Raw genomic sequence first — 16,701 nt, 5'->3', positions numbered from 1 at the left:
TAACTAGCCCCAAGACTTCACTGTACACCATGTCGTGCTGAATGAGTTAAGCTTGCATTGGAGTGATTGAGTGAGTAAATTTTATTCAATTGTGCATTTACCTGTATTTTTGTTACACCAAGGCGTGCTGATATGAGTGTTAAATCGGAGGTAAAATATTAGATGCGGACACAACGTAAAATGTGATCGGGGAAACCCACGATCACCGCTCTATTGCTGTCGGAAGTGACTAAATGAATTGGGGATTGCGTGGGATGATAACCATAACATCAGCCAGTGGCCTGTCTGGCCCGAGCTGTGTGCCCATCGCGATGTAACGGCACATTGCTGACAGTGCCGTTATTTAACACAAGTCACCCTCCTTACAGCCACAACGCACACACACACACACACACGCCAAAAAAACCCACCCCCAATCGATGCCACATCAGTCAGGATCTTGGTTTTATCGAATAGCTTGCAATTAACTATGACGTGTGTTAAAGTTTATTGGAAACCTCTTTCTCAAACATTTGAAACCTCACATTAGACGACATTGGTTGACCAGGCCTTTGAGTCGTATAACGGATGATTTGATGCATGTTAAGATCAAAGAAATGTTTCCCAGTCAGCATTAGCATTTATGAAGTCCTAGTATATGATTATTAATGCATGTACCGTAAGGAGATCGTGGAGACTCGTAAAACTGCACTTATCTACTTATGTTGTTGATTTTACGAGCGTTTCCAAATATTCTGATTTCGCACTTGAGATCCGCACGTTGATGTGATATCTGTATATGCCAACTTGGAAGATATCCTGGTATCCATTCTACAAAACACAATCTTAACTAGCATGTATTGCCTTGAATAGAAGTGAGCAAAACCTTATTCATAATCATATGAAATTCTTCTTAAAAGGAGAGTCGGTTGAAGGAATCCCACCACTAGCATATCAGGAGCATATGTTTATGAATTATGTTCAAATTGTGTTGACACCATGTTTTCTCGAATGGGTGAGCACCGCTTGTCTCACCAGGGATATCAGTCATACTAATCACTATAGAAGATGTTGACGATTGGAATATTGCCTACCATGGTTTAAAATGATTGTAATGGTTACTTTACTCTATATAAAAAAACTCAACTCATCTTGAAGGAAAATATGTAACCGACTGACGGCATTTAGAACACAATAGTGTTTTGGGGTTAACCGATTATTAACAAATTTATCATGAGGTAACTATCAATTGCATTTTGTTGAACGACATTTATTTCCACAACCGCTCCTCAAACACCGATGAAATAAGATTTGGCTAGTGATTAGGAATCATGCATGATGCAATCGCTATATAATTACTAGAGATAAAGCCCATTGGTGCTGCAGAGGCAACTAAATTATGTATTTGTTGCGTGTAACATCTTGTTTCTATTGAATCCATGAACAATAATATTTGCTGTTGGCGTCGTTCGCCACATGTGTTTTTTCGTTGTACAGTGTGCAGTTTTGAGGTCAACTGATTTTACTTGTACCACACGTTTGTTTCAGCGCTACTTCTTCTGCAATACCAGATCAAAACCAGTTTAAGCAGTGTCATACCATGACTCGACACCTCGGAGTTTTGAAGTTGTTTCCTAAGTTTGGTGTGGGATTTACAAGTATGAACAGCCAAGCAAGCAATTTGTACTTTGATAAGAATTTCAGTTATGCCACAACAGACTCGAAACCAACTGGGATCGTAGTCAAAATCCACTTCTGTGAAACCTGATTGCAAGTGCTGAGAGTAGAAAATATGTTATCGGGTCGAGTTCAGGTTTCGTACCAACGATCCTCGGCATGATTAGCCCTATGTATTGGGTGTTGTATTTGTTTTAGGTGGACAACAGACGTGCCTTTTCGTGTGTTTGTGACGTGTGCTACCGACGGGGCAGGATACGCTGATCTTTTTGCGAACACCGGATGTCACCACATTTTGATAGTGATCCATGTCACGTGCTAATGATGCTGTCGGGATCGTACTATCGAGTCTGCTTTTTGTAGGAATTTCGTGTGGGTTATTTGGAATTTATTAATTATGTAAACTTTTGTTTCCAAGGGTTAGGGCTACGAGTGACTGAAACGTCTATAACATTGCTGGTAGTTCCATATTTGACACGTGTCAAAGTAACATACATGTATGTTATGGGTTAGATTTTTACATAGTTCACAATGACTTGGAAGTTGACAATATACTGGTCAATTACAGAATTTTTGTATCCTTTTTGTCGATTTGAGCTCTATTTGTGTAAACATCCACCACATTTGATGATGCCAATAAGTGTGTATCGTGAAACGCTAATAAGGTTTGCATGACGATAAGAAACAGATTCACAGACTCTAATCAGAACCGTTGATCTGCATTGGGCACACACATGCGTATTGATGAAGAAAGCAATGGTGTCATTTTATAAATATTTTTATCACGTTGTAAAATTACAGATCATTTCATGTGGAAAATACAATCGTATTCAAAACATCCTTTCCGTGTACTTACAACAGTTACCGCACAACTAAACACATCTCAGCATCTTGGCAAATATGTGCTTAGGTGTGGTATATCATTTATGTAATGATGCTTTGGAAAGGAAAATAAGTCATGGTGTATTCAAAGGATTGCAATCGATGGTATAAATATTCCTATGACAGTGTAATTTCCTCGATAAGGACATATCATTGGAAGGGAATTTGTGACAATGGGAATCAATTTATGGAGTTCTGGCAACGCCTTTGAAATACTAAGGAACGTTCAATGGCTGGAAACACAGTCAACGTCGGGGGCCACTGTGTTAGGTTTCAGGAAGACATTCTGCCGGGATATATATATTTACAAAAATATTTAGAGTCCATCATCGCACCACAGTTGCTTGGTTTTCGGGAGTGGTGAAAAGAATCATGTGCTGTGAATCAATGGCCTGTGAGTTTTGGATCTCCTGGCGTTTCTTTGAGCACTGAGCAAACGGAATGGTCAGGTTTTCTGAGCATGCACATTTGCTATATGATAAATTTAAAACGTCACGTCAGACAATAACCTCTCGATTTTACGCTGCAGTATATTCCTTTGGGAGTGAATGGCAAACCGGCTGTAATTTAAATTTGCCGCATCACTTAACTTGTACTTAAATTGTTTGTTAAGTTCAAGACTATGTCTTTACTTGCCATTGCATGTGTTACCACCGTTGGGAAGGAGAGTACGGCCAGCTTTACGCTAACATGGGGTATAATCTATAATCATTACCAGCGACTTGAGCATGCACCAGTTGCGTGGATATGTGCGCTATATAAATGTACTATAATAATGATAATAAATAATAATAATAATATTCGATGGCGATTCAGAAATACATTCTCATGATGGAGTCGGACTCACACAATGGACTTTCAGCGGATATGTCTGATGTGTAAGGAAAGGGTTTTGTCGCTTGTATTTGCAGCTGAAATGATACCTTATGGGCGAACTCAAAAATGGTTCTTTGTCTGTTACGCAGCAGTTTCAACTGAATCAATCATGCATACCGATTAATAGATGTACTTTGCAACTTGTCAACAACCGGATAACTTTCTTGAAAACTACACATACACACGCATGCACGTCGTCCTATGAGCGAAATATTCTCAAGCACGACGTTCACCTTAAAACTATGCCAACTAAGAGACCATTATCGCGCGCACACACACACACGCATGCAAGCAGACACACGCGCGCACTTATATACATATGTATCTATTCATTTTGCATTTAAATCCTATACCTGATTTTTGAAGTTATAAATTAATACATACAATATGTTTGTTCACATTTGTTCAGAATGATGTGAGAGACGACACAAGTATTACTACATCCAACGACGTGAGTTTTCTTCGTCCATACTACACCCAGTATATAACGACAAAGCCATTTCGAAAACCATAAGATCATTCAGTCCAGTTTACTATTCAAACTACATTATATGCATTTATGAGTTGGAGTGACTATTTTATAGCCTTGATACCAGGAGCAGACATCTGAATACCTCATGATACCACGTGAATACACCGAATCTGCAATAATGAATAACGATTAATGCAGGTACTATTGCGTAATAGTTGATCAAGAAATGGGTAACTGTACGTCTTCAAAATGTCAGCAACATTTAATTTGGGAAGGGTTTAAGCTTTAAGCTGATAGACAGCCATTGAATTCCGATACAGTCCCACTTCGAATTTTATCAATTTTTATAGCTCCAAATATTTTAATCAATAACCTCTACAAATAATCATTTTTGTTCCGCAAAGGATGTGAAATATGACATTATGACGTCATTTATCCAAATGCGTATTACCTAACTTTTCTGCCCCACTAAAAGTGGCTTTACAAGAAAAAAAATATGTTCCTTAAGTGCTCTGATGTGAGTCATTGATTTTGCTGAATAATCTTATCGAACACCACAATATCTTCTCAAAGGGCTATGCCCTAAAGCCTACAGCCATATTTCAAAATGAAGTGTATAAAAATGTCTTGTTCAATACTTTGGCACAAAGGGAGAACTAACTGTTCCGTGCTTTGAAGTAAAGTGACTGGAACTTACTGCATTCTTGCCAATAACGGGAAAAGGCTACTTTACAACCCGAAGGGTCTCGACCTCATTTTATGTAAAGAGCCAAAGTGAAATGTTGCCACCTTTCAATATGAAAATTACCAGCTATTCAGTGCCAGGCTAACATACGAGGTCCATATTATTGTTGCTAAGCATTATATTGGTGGACGTTCCACTCATGGAAGAATATTGATTGGAAGTATGTTATGTTTCTTTTGTAAAATACTGTAATGCTAATCGATGGAATTATCAATAACATTAGGTTCCTTTGTGAGTTATATTTGGTCAGTTTTAAAGTTTAAAGCTTGAAAAGAATGTACAGTAATTAACTCCCGTAACGCAAACTGTATTCACCGTAAAATACACCACGCGATATCAGCAGCTAGAGATATGTAATAACCAATGCACCATACATACCATACCCGCTGTAAACATCCTAATAACACCCTATAACAACACATATAAATAACCATTGCAACACACTAATAATACTCGCTGTAACTGTTGTAACCCCTATACAATAAGCGCTGCAACACATATCCAATAACCACTAGAAAAAAGACAACTGTAATGCTCTCACAAGGAATAATACAACAGACATCAAATAACCGCTGTAACACACATCCAATAACCACTGTAACACTCATACAATAACCGCTGTAACACTCATACAAACACTCACACAATATCCGCTGCAACACTCATAAAATTCACTGCAACACACATCCAATAGCCAGTGGATAACACTCATGGAATATCCACTGCAACACTCGTGCAAAAATCACTGCAACACACATCCAATAGCCACAGCAACATATATAATATCCACTATACCATCCTTTCACAAAACACTTAAACGAACATAGTACAATGCCCGTTGTTACACGTGCATGTAACGATCATACAACATCATATACTACCTACTGCAGCACATATACAAGATATAAGAAGATATATCCACAAACACCTTCTGGTACACAGGCTTGTATGTTGTTCTAAATGGTGTTCCAATGCAGTTACCTAATTCAGGCAGTGTAATTTTTGCCGTTATACACTGGAGTGGCAGTTGTCATACATATAATGACGTGAAGTGCCCCCAGGTAGTTGTTTGTTCCTGGAAATGGACATTCCACAAAGTCTTTCGGATAAAAGAAATTCAGAATACATATAATGACGTGAAGTGCCCCCAGGTAGTTGTTTGTTCCTGGAAATGGACATTCCACAAAGTCTTTCGGATAAAAGAAATTCAGAATAGGATCATGATCGATCACAATTGCCACGAGACCTGTTCAAAATCGCCGGTCGCTGTCACACTTAACAGCTTATGTGATGCGGTCAAGGCTGTAAGCAAGTTTACATCCGGGGGAGATAGCAGGTCGAAATTGCCCCTTTGTAGAATGCGAAGAATCAATGGAATATCATGTTTCATTAGCAAAAGGCCTGTTAGCGGCATGCAAAACAGAATTCGATGACATTTATCCTCAAACCAATGCAACAGAACAAATGGTAGTTACGCTGTGAACAAACGCGGTGCATCAAGGTGAATAAGGGTCTATTTAAGCAATGGTTCACAGATTTCTAACAACTATAAACATTAAATTGATGCATATGTAAGTTAGTACAGGTGTGATACATAGACGCGTTAGCTCGTTAGATCAGGGCGCCCGTAATGAGGCAAAAAGTGCACTTGTTACACTTACCAAAATCTTATTATGTGTCCAAGGAGTGAAAACTACTAGATTCAAACTTACAATTGTACACCGTCAACTGTTATAGATTATCTATTATTCATAATCTGTTTTCTATTATTTGTTTATTGACAGGTTGCCATTTCGAAAGATCTGTCCCTGCTCGGACGCCTTTGGCCTTTGTCTGTTGGAGTAACTGGGGTGCATGTGTTGTTATTGCATACTCCATTGGTAACATCCTGAGTAAATATGGTACAAATATGGGACATTCCCCTTGCAGCGGTCCTGGGCAAAATATTGTAGATTCCCCTTTTAGTGGTCCTTGGGAAATATGTTAGATCCCCCTTGCAGTGGTCCTGGACAAATATAGATTAGTATATTCCCTTTGAAGTGGTCCTAGAAAAATATTGTGGATTCCCATTACAGTGGTCCTGGACAAATATAGCAGACTCCCCTTGCAGTGGTCCTGGGCAAATATGGAAGATTCCCCTTTCAGTGGTCCTGGGCAAATATGGAAGATTCCCCTTGCAGTGATCCTGGGCAAATAAGGGAGACTCCCCTCGCAGAGGTCCTGGACAAATAAGGTAGAACAATGTTCCTTGACAAATATGGTAGCTTCAGCCTGCAGCAGTCCTAGGAAAATGTGGTAGATTCCTTCTGCAGTGGTTCTAGGCAAACAAGGTAGATACCTCTTTCAGTGGTCTTCCTTGGCAATTATGGCAGATTCCCCTTGTAGTGGTACTGGACAAATATAATAGACTCCCCTTCCTCTGGTCCTGGACAATATGGTAGATTCCCCTCGTGTACATCGTTCCACAGTCCTTTCAGAAATCAAAGGCCTTTGAATCCAGCAAATCATTCGTAAAGTTAAACCATTGTGACGTTTCCGTCCATGCACCAATTTCACCGTTTATTGCAAAGCCGAGGAAACACATTTGAAAAGATGGACAGAAAAGACGCACAAGTGCTTAGTATTTTCAATGACAGCAGCTTACACATATCCTGTATATTAGGCCTACTTCTGGGACAGATTTAAGCAACATTTTCAATTGGCCAAGTCATGTGATGGCTCTGATATTGATCGGCGACAGCTCAATCAGACCCTTCAATTTGACAATCTGTAGAAATGTGAGATAAAATAGCGACTTTAAAGCGTCGCCTAATGTCAAACTAACGACTTGGCCGCAACTCTAATAAGTGAGAGCGACCACTGAAGGCAACTACTGCTCAAGTGTGGCTTTTAATCAACCAAACAGATGGTCCAAATGACAAAGTAGTCAAAAGGACGATGGAGGCCATATGAATGGCTGATTAAAATTCCTACGGGCAAATAATCAAGAGCGGCAAATCCGTCTAAGTTAGATATTCTTGGGGTCAAGATTGTGTTCTTAAGCCCATCCGCACAAATACCATCTTATCTGATGACGGATAGCTGTGATGACGCCCGGGTTTGTATTCGTCCTGAGAGTTTTGCTCAGATGACAAACAGCTGTGGTACCCATTTTTTATGTAAGCTTGTGTAAATATACATACTCGACCCTATGGCTGTGTTCCATTAGCTACCTACAATGGACATTGACCGCATTATTAACTCAGGCACACCGCAGGCATTGTCTCAAGCAGAGCTCAGCTGATCCTCGTGGTTGGAGGAAAAACACTTCACTTGAAATTTACGCTATGTCTGTCCCTTCCGAAGCGCTCACCATGTAGCCATTCACGCCTCGGGGATACATTTAGCTTTTCATAAGCTAACACCAAGTTCTTCTTTTACCACAGATGATGCGTGCCTTGGCTTCGGTAGAGAATCAACATTGTTACCACAACAGTGATCTGCGGTTCGTGTCTTGTTTCAGTAACATAGTCTGCATCAGTGTTGTGTTGGGGTTTTGAGAATGTCCTAGACAAAGTCAGTAAAGAGTTTAATGAAGGCTTCTTCCCGGATTGATTTCTCCCGAAGGTGGAATGCTGCTGTTTGATCAGAGAACATCAATTTTGTTTCTCTGACCACATGAAAATAATTAAACTAAATTTCAAGTTAGTTAGTATGGCGACGAAGGTCGGATCATTTATGAGCTTCATATTTGCTCTCCTTTAAGGTTGAGGATATTAAAAGACACAAGATCGTAATTGTTTTATACCACTGTAGGTATTCACGATACGTGCTAACCCGTGAAAATCGGGGTAGAATTGGTCTTCAGCAACCCATGATTGTGGTCGGGTGGTCAGGTTCGCTGACTTGTTTGACACATGTCATTGTAGAGATGACAAGACTTTATGGATGATTTGTTTGAGTGGCATTCTAGAAGTTGGTGGTATAGAGATGACAATCCTTTATGGGTGATCAACTTCTTTATTTTGATAATGGCGACGTTTGGGTATGGATTCTTATACCGGTTTCAAGTATATCATTGTAATTGCGTAGATCGATGCTCATGATGTTGATCATTGAATATCTGCTGGATTATTTACAGACCGCCCCATATAACTGTAACATTGCTGAATGCGGCGTTACACAACAATCAGTCACGAAACTCGCTGGGATCCTTAAAGCCAAAACTTTGACAACTAATGGCACGTTTTCTAGTTTTGTACTCTTCCACGGCCAATATGCACTGAGGTTCACTGCCTGTGATCTCTCCACCTACCAGTATACACCCACGCCCAAAAATCTAGCTGTCGTTCTTTAACGTCCACATGTCGTTCGTCAGGACGGCTTCAGACGTGTCCGCCCAGAAAGCCAACTGAAGAATGAATTCACCTGATAACATTACACGACACCATCGGTGATCATATAAGTAGCTTCCGCCGTCTAAACACCATCGGCGTCTGGCTTGTGTGTGTCGAAAGGTGGTACAACACGAGATCGCCGTGCATGTAGATTAGCGACTGGAGGACGACTCCTAATAATCTGGTCAGTTACTCGTGTAGCCTGACGCAAGTGACCAGCAACGTAATTGGCTCTCTGTGGTTGATTTAAGCCTGGTTTCTGATTAATTTATCCTGGACTTGACCGAGACGGCAGTGGGCGGGGTCATTCATTAACATTTAGAGTCTTCAGAAACCTGTTCCAAGACCTGTTTGTCTCTGACAGACATACGGAGCATAACCTGATGAAGACGTGTATAGTAATAACTACATTTGATTCATAATAATTGAGATTTGCGGGCTTTTAAAATGTGATTTCAAGATATGAGCAAACAGCTTATTAAAATGTTTTGTTCTCGAGTAAGGTTGTCAGTATATAAGACGAAGGAATAGAGCGTCCCGCCCAAAGCCTGGGTTTATTCCCACAAAGGTACAATTATATTAGTGGTTGTGATGGTGGTGGTTTAGTTTAGAAGTTTAGTTTCCTAATACTAGTAGGTGGTAGTTTAGTTAAGTAGTAGTAGGCGCTTTAGTTTAGAATTTTAAAGTAGTAGTAGTAGTATTAGTAGTAGCAGCAGCAGCAGCAGTAGGAGTAGTGACTGAGTGAGTGAGGTTAGTTTTACGCCGCACTCAGCAATATTCCAGCTATATAAATAATCGAATCTGGACCAGACAATCCAGCATGAACATCAATCTGCGCAATTGTGAACCGATGACATGAGTCAACCAAATCAGCGAGCCTGACCACCCGATCCCGTTAGTCGCCTCTTACGACAAGCATGGGTTACTGAAGATCAATATTCTAACCCAGACCTTCACGGGCAGTGGCATTAGTAGTAGTCGCAGTGATGCCGGAGGTGGTGGCAGCAGCAGCAGCAGTAGTAGTAGTAGTAGTAGTAGTAGTAGTAGTAGTAGAAGCAGTGGCATTAGTAGTAGTAGCAGTGATGGTGGCAGTAGCAGCAGTAGTAGTAGTTGTAGTAGTAGCAGTAACCAGTCATTGGTCGTGCTGATGGTGCTAGTATGGATAGTAGGAGTGGTGGCGCTGGTTAATGTGGTGGTGGTGGTATACGTAACAGAAGTAGTGGAACCATCAAAATATATCTTTTGAAAAAGAAAGAAACCGAAATCCTGAAACCAAGTAGTTAACTGACGCCAGTTTTCAATATTGTGACCATGTTTTACTTAGGTCTTTATAGGATGTCATAGGGAACCTGGTGACCTTTTGTGTGCACACTGAGAATAATTGTATCTGTCACATTACTTACCTGACGAAGCTCATGTACACCAAGCTAGACACATCGATTTGTCAACTTCAGTATCATGCCTGACCACACCGAAACGCGTTCCTGGCCACTCATATCAAATATGCTTACTAAAGACACGGACGCCGTCCACCTGGCTTATATAACCCCTATAATATCATCTATCAAAATTACATCTTGTCGCGTGCATGATGCCATCCTGATGCCAAGGTTTTCAGACAAATATTTCAGAATTATGTTGTCAAACAAAACATACATCATGGCATTCACAGATAAGACAATTTTACACGTTAAGGCTTAGAAATCTATCACTTTCTATTTCATTTCAAATTAAACCTTCCAACATTTCCAAAGGCAATGTCACCAGTTTTCAAATGCTTGAACGTTTCACCAGCATTGTGATGACTGGAAACCGACAACGTTCAAGATGATGACCTTCCAGGAAGCATACAAAGTCTGCATAAAGACCCAACTCTGAAAAGCTAACTTAAAGCACTGAGCCAGGTTCCGTTCTGAACTTGTCCGTCTGTTCTACTCTTACGTGGCTGTATTTTTATATTTCACAAATATGGCAATCCATTGCAAATCATATTTCCATCTGCGATGTCCATTTTGAAGAAGACAGAAACCTCTTTACCAACGTAGGCGCTACATAACACCGTCTGACATGATGGATGTGGATGACGTCATCGTTTCAAGATGGACTCAGTACAGAGGAAGGATTAGCATGACAAATCATTTCCTGGCATTGTTTTTCTGAAATAGCCACGAGACAAATAACATGTTATGATTCTTCGATGTACATTTACTTTCGACTAAAAAATACAGATTTCCGTTTTTATTTACGGATATATCGTTGTATTGGAAGTGACAATCTCTACAGTCTTACATCTAATTTTTCTTTGGTATTTCGTAAACAGTTCGCAACGATGTTCCATGAAATGTCATGAAATGAAACGTCTTGCATGAATTTAGAGATGTACAAGGTATAACATCTGACAAAGCAATATCTGGACATCGTGCCGTCATCGTTATAAACCAGTATAATAAGTACAAAGACGATATGTTCCTATAAAAGGGATTGGATGGTTGGATTGTTTGTTGTTTAACGCTGCACTCAGCAATATTCCAGCTATTTGATGGCGGCCTATGAAAGGGAAACCAGAAAGTTTATTATTCCCTGGATTGTGAGCTGAGTTGAGTTTTACATCGCTTTTAGCAACATCATGGTCGTGGACACCAGATGTCGGCTTCATACATTTTATCCATGTGGGGAACAGAACCCGGCTTTAACCACTTGGCTCTACCCCGACGTGTAGTGCAATAAAGTACACTCTAGCCCCGAACTATTACAACTTTAAACCACTCGGACGCAAGCGTACTCGTACTTTATTACACTATACACGGAGGTAGAGCGAACTGCATTTCTTTTTTTAAGATGCATCTTGTAATACTTTCAGACGATTGATCTTATGCAGAAAACAAACAGAAAAACAATGGTGTCGGTGGCCTAAATTAACGATCCTCGTTCAGGGCTGGAGTGCTGTTCTAATGACGTGTCTGCCTCCTACGTTAAGCCGAGCGTTACGAAGAAAACAGATTACATTCAGATTATATATCTTCTCTGTATTATTATGATAAAATCTGAGATAATCGCAAACCAAATAGGGTAATATGAAAATCGCGTTCCTGGTTTCAATATAGGTTTAGATAAATACATCCATGCCAGATCTGAGCTCACAAGGGTACGGTTGATTACGAAGGGGCAGACTAGAATGGCATAGTGACGTCACCACATTATGACGTAATGCAAAATATTGTACTTTATCGTCTGTCAGCGCCTTTGATTTTGTAACGAATCATCATGTTACTATATTCCTTATGTTGATGTTTTGGAGATTATCTGCTCCTTAGAATTAAGTACAACTTTCAACTCGTTTTATGGCAAGCAAGCTACACAATTCCAGATTTTGACTTGTACCATATGGTTACCTGTTTATCTTGCGTTAGGATTTTGGCTTCTCCGGTGAGCAGTTGATATGGCTTTGCATGTGTTTGTGACGGGTTCCGCCGGTGGTGGAGGATACGCTCATGTTTTGAGAACACCTTGCACTATAACTTTATTGAACTGCTCATGGTTCACTCGTCATCTCAGGTAATGTCATGAAGCTTTCTGTTGACATGGAAATATGTTTTTATTGCTTTAAATATTTATTTGGTCCTTCGATCATGTAAATATGACATCATATTGTGGACGACGCTATGTCACACATTGGAATTCGTTATGGAGTAAACCCGGTAATTGACAATCCTGTTACCAAAAACATGGTGTTGGAGCATTGTTTCAACCACGCTGAAAACGGCATGTTAGTACCGACGAGTTTCGTAAGATTGGTAGTAGTGTGAGTTATGAATAAGAGACAATAGTAGGAACAGTGTTTTCCATTTTGTTTAGTATATAAGACATCGTTTGTACAACTGTGCATCTTCGTTAAATTTGTATCCAGCCTTCTACTTACCGATGAAGGAGACAGAGAAATCACTCTCCCTGAGTACCTCGTCAGTCTGTGGGGTATCACTTGAGTTCGATTAGTTATACTTTATCAGGACTAACACTGACTTATGAGAACGGTATTCGAGGAAAGACACATTTGATTGAACAGTCCGCACGATAGCAAGCTTATCTAATAAACGTGCGTACTGAAGGGAACATATGGAATTACTTACATGAATGAGGGAGAGATGGTGTAGAATTGTCATTGCAGTTATTGTCAATACCATTGGTTGAGACCAGTGAAGATCCGGGTTACGGATGGGCTTCAACAACCCATGTTCGTCGTGAGGATTCCGGTTACAACTGACCTTCAGTAACCCATGCGTCGTAAGAGGCGACTAACGGGATCGGGGTGGTCATTCTCGCTGACTTGGTTGATGCATATCATCGTATCCCAGTGGCGTTGGCCGATGCTCACGATGTCAGTCACTGGAGTGTGTGGTTCAGGCTTGAATATTAACAGACTGGAACAATTGTGAGTGCGGCTATAAAAAGCATGCAGGCAAAGAGATGATATTATGCCAGAGAGCCGATCTTGAAAAGCATCTTTTTCTAAACCATGACTTTAAGGCACCTAAAGACATATGACCCTGTTTTCGAATGAGCGAGGTTTTTATGGATTTAAGGAAACACGAAGAATAATGTGTTGTGATTTGTGAACTGAATCACAAGCTTGAATCATAAGCAATGACGTCATGAGTTACAATTGGAACAATTGTGAGTGCGGCTATAAAAAGCATGCAGGCAAAGAGATGATATTATGCCAGAGAGCCGATCTTGAAAAGCATCTTTTTCTAAACCATGACTTTAAGGCACCTAAAGACATATGACCCTGTTTTCGAATGAGCGAGGTTTTTATGGATTTAAGGAAACACGAAGAATAATGTGTTGTGATTTGTGAACTGAATCACAAGCTTGAATCATAAGCAATGACGTCATGAGTGATAAGTATGTAATACTATTCACGGTGCAATGACGTCATGAGTGATAAGTATGTAATACTATTCACGGTGCAATGACGTCATGAGTCATAAGTATGTAATACCATTCACAACACGGTTGGATGGCGGTGGGGTAGTCTAGTGGTTAAAGCATCCGCTCGTCACGCCGAAGACACGGGTTCGATTCCCCAGTTAGGTGCAATGTGTAAAACCCATTTCTGGTGCCCCTGTATAATTGCTGGAATATTGCTAAATGCGTCTTAAAACTAAACTCACTCACCACAACACGGTGAACACAAAGAACAGATTCTCAAATCACTGTCGACAATCGAACTAAGATCTACAGTGTACTGATCAAAATACTCAAACCAGTAATGCTAGCCTCCCGTCCCTGAGATGGATGTTACTGTGTACACTTTGATATTGCTACTCCGTGGTGTGATAGTTACAGCAGTAAATTGTGCTGACATTAAACCTCTCAAGTTTTAGAATGCGTCTCGCACAGTATGCTTCCAATCTAGCATAATTCGTCATGTCTCCGAGGGTTAAATCTGTCCATGATGCAATGAACTCAGCGCTCTAAGATTTGCAACTTCATTGTGAAATTGTGTCTCTCCGTTTGAGCCATCTTAAAGTCTCAGGTGGATGGTCTTATCTAATTTGAAATACAACAATGTGTATCGATCGGGGAAAAGCGTATTATCTCACAAAGAAGACAACCTGTAAAACGAGAAAGCGATACTTTGAAAAGGTTAAATTCCATTGCATTAGAGTCTCGAGATGAGCTCTCACCAGAACCCCTTACTGTGAGATACAAGACAAGGTCGGCTATCGGTGAATGGCAGGGGGAGCGTGAGGACGGTTTATACTGATAGATTTAAACTGTAACCTCATTTAAACACACACGAACTTTCAAACTGTGACAAAACTAGAAGCTGACAGAACGTTCACGTTATAGAATCTCTCGGAAAGTAAGATCTGTATGAGTGAATATGTTTGAAAGACATTCATATGTGCATGTTCATGATGTGGACAGAATTATAAAATTGGCTCTGAGATTTCTGATGAATGTGGAAAAGATTGTGTTAAAAAATGTAGGCAACGACCTCTATGAGCGCATTGTATCTCATAGTTCGACTTCAGCCAGAACTGGTAAATTAGGAAGAGTGACTTAGTAACATAGCAGGGGCGGTGGGGTAGCCTAGTGGTTAAAACGTTGGCTCGTTACGCCGATGACCCAGGTTCGACTCCCCACATGGGCACAAGTGTGTGAAGCCCATTTCAGGTGTCCCCCGCCGTGATATTGCTGGAATATTGCTAAGCGCGCCGTCAAACCATACTCACTCACTCGTAACATAGCAACAGAGGGATTCGATCATATTCGACGAGATTTATATTATTAATAAATGATAAAGGTCCTGTTTGTAGTTAACAGCATGGGACACAAAGAACAACATATTGGGCAAGATTTGCGAGCTCCAAACTCTCAATGCACACTTCGGCACATGTGCGCGGGAAAAGGAAATTCAATTTTTAATTTTTCAATTTTATCCATTGTGAGCATCAAACAATCTGAAAAGAGGTTCAGTCTCAGTTTTATTCTAAGAGGAAGTGAAGCCCATTTCTGGTGTGCCCATCGTGATATTGCTGGAATATTTACCAAAATTGCGTAAAATCATACTCACTCACTCACTATTCTAAGAATATTCCATATCTGGATTTTTGTTTACTGTAAAATTTAGAACAGCTCGTTGCCCCTTTTAACTTCTTTGAGTGGAATTTTAGAAGTAGGGGGCCTACAAGATTGAACAAACTTTATGGATGACAACTTCTTTATTTGGTAAGTGCGACGTTTCGATATAGATTCGTGTACCGTTGTCGAGCAGGAACGATCTGTATCGGAACATCCCACTCACGAAGTAAAGAAGTTGTTATCTATAAAGTTTGTTAAATATCGTAAACTTTTGTCTTCAAACGTTTCGTAAATATAACTTTGTATTTATAAATGATTTTTTGTGTTTTAGTGTAAGCTTGTTTCATCTCTTTATGGCTGAAATAATGCATGACATTCTCAAAATACCCCACTGTATAACCTAACGCGGATGGCATCACCATGATATTGCACCTGAAACATCATAACAATGAATTAATATACACCACTACAAAAGCAAGAATTTGATATAAAAGTATCAAATGGGGAACTAAAAGCCATTTAACAGAGGAAGAAGTATAGATACAGCCAGGCTATTATTCTTTAATCTCTAAAACACAATCACATGTTTCAAATTTGATATTCTATTACCATATCATCTTTCTAATATTTAGGGAAAAAACATGTAACCGATGTAGATATATGATACCGTTGAAATGTAAGTGCGTTCATGAATTATTGTTGTGTGAATGTCATGTATATTCTTGAAGTGACAACATCCAAACAGAGATAATTAGTATGCATGTCTATCAATTGTTTCTGATATAAATTACAAGGGAATTGTTGGGTGAACAATATAGTCCAGTAATCTGACACATACTGGTGTCCTAAAAATACGTAAATGGAAACTTCTGTTGATATCAAGAAACAGTCGGTATAAATTACGTACCTACTCATGTAAATCGTTTCGAAGGGATGTAAATCAATCATTGATTCATAATGCGTCCTGCATATCCTTCGTATCCGTGTACCGTTAGTGTAGACATAAACTAGTATTAATCGTTAACGGTACTGCCCAAAGTCAGCGTTTAACATTCCCGCCTGCCCGACCGTCCGGAACGGTCTATTTTCATCTCGGTCGGTCAAAT

The sequence above is a fragment of the Haliotis rubra genome, unplaced genomic scaffold (genome assembly GCF_003918875.1).
Source record: "Haliotis rubra isolate DU_JTF1 unplaced genomic scaffold, ASM391887v1 Scf346, whole genome shotgun sequence".
NCBI classification, from domain to species: domain Eukaryota; kingdom Metazoa; phylum Mollusca; class Gastropoda; order Lepetellida; family Haliotidae; genus Haliotis; species Haliotis rubra.
This window is presented reverse-complemented; position numbering follows the sequence as displayed.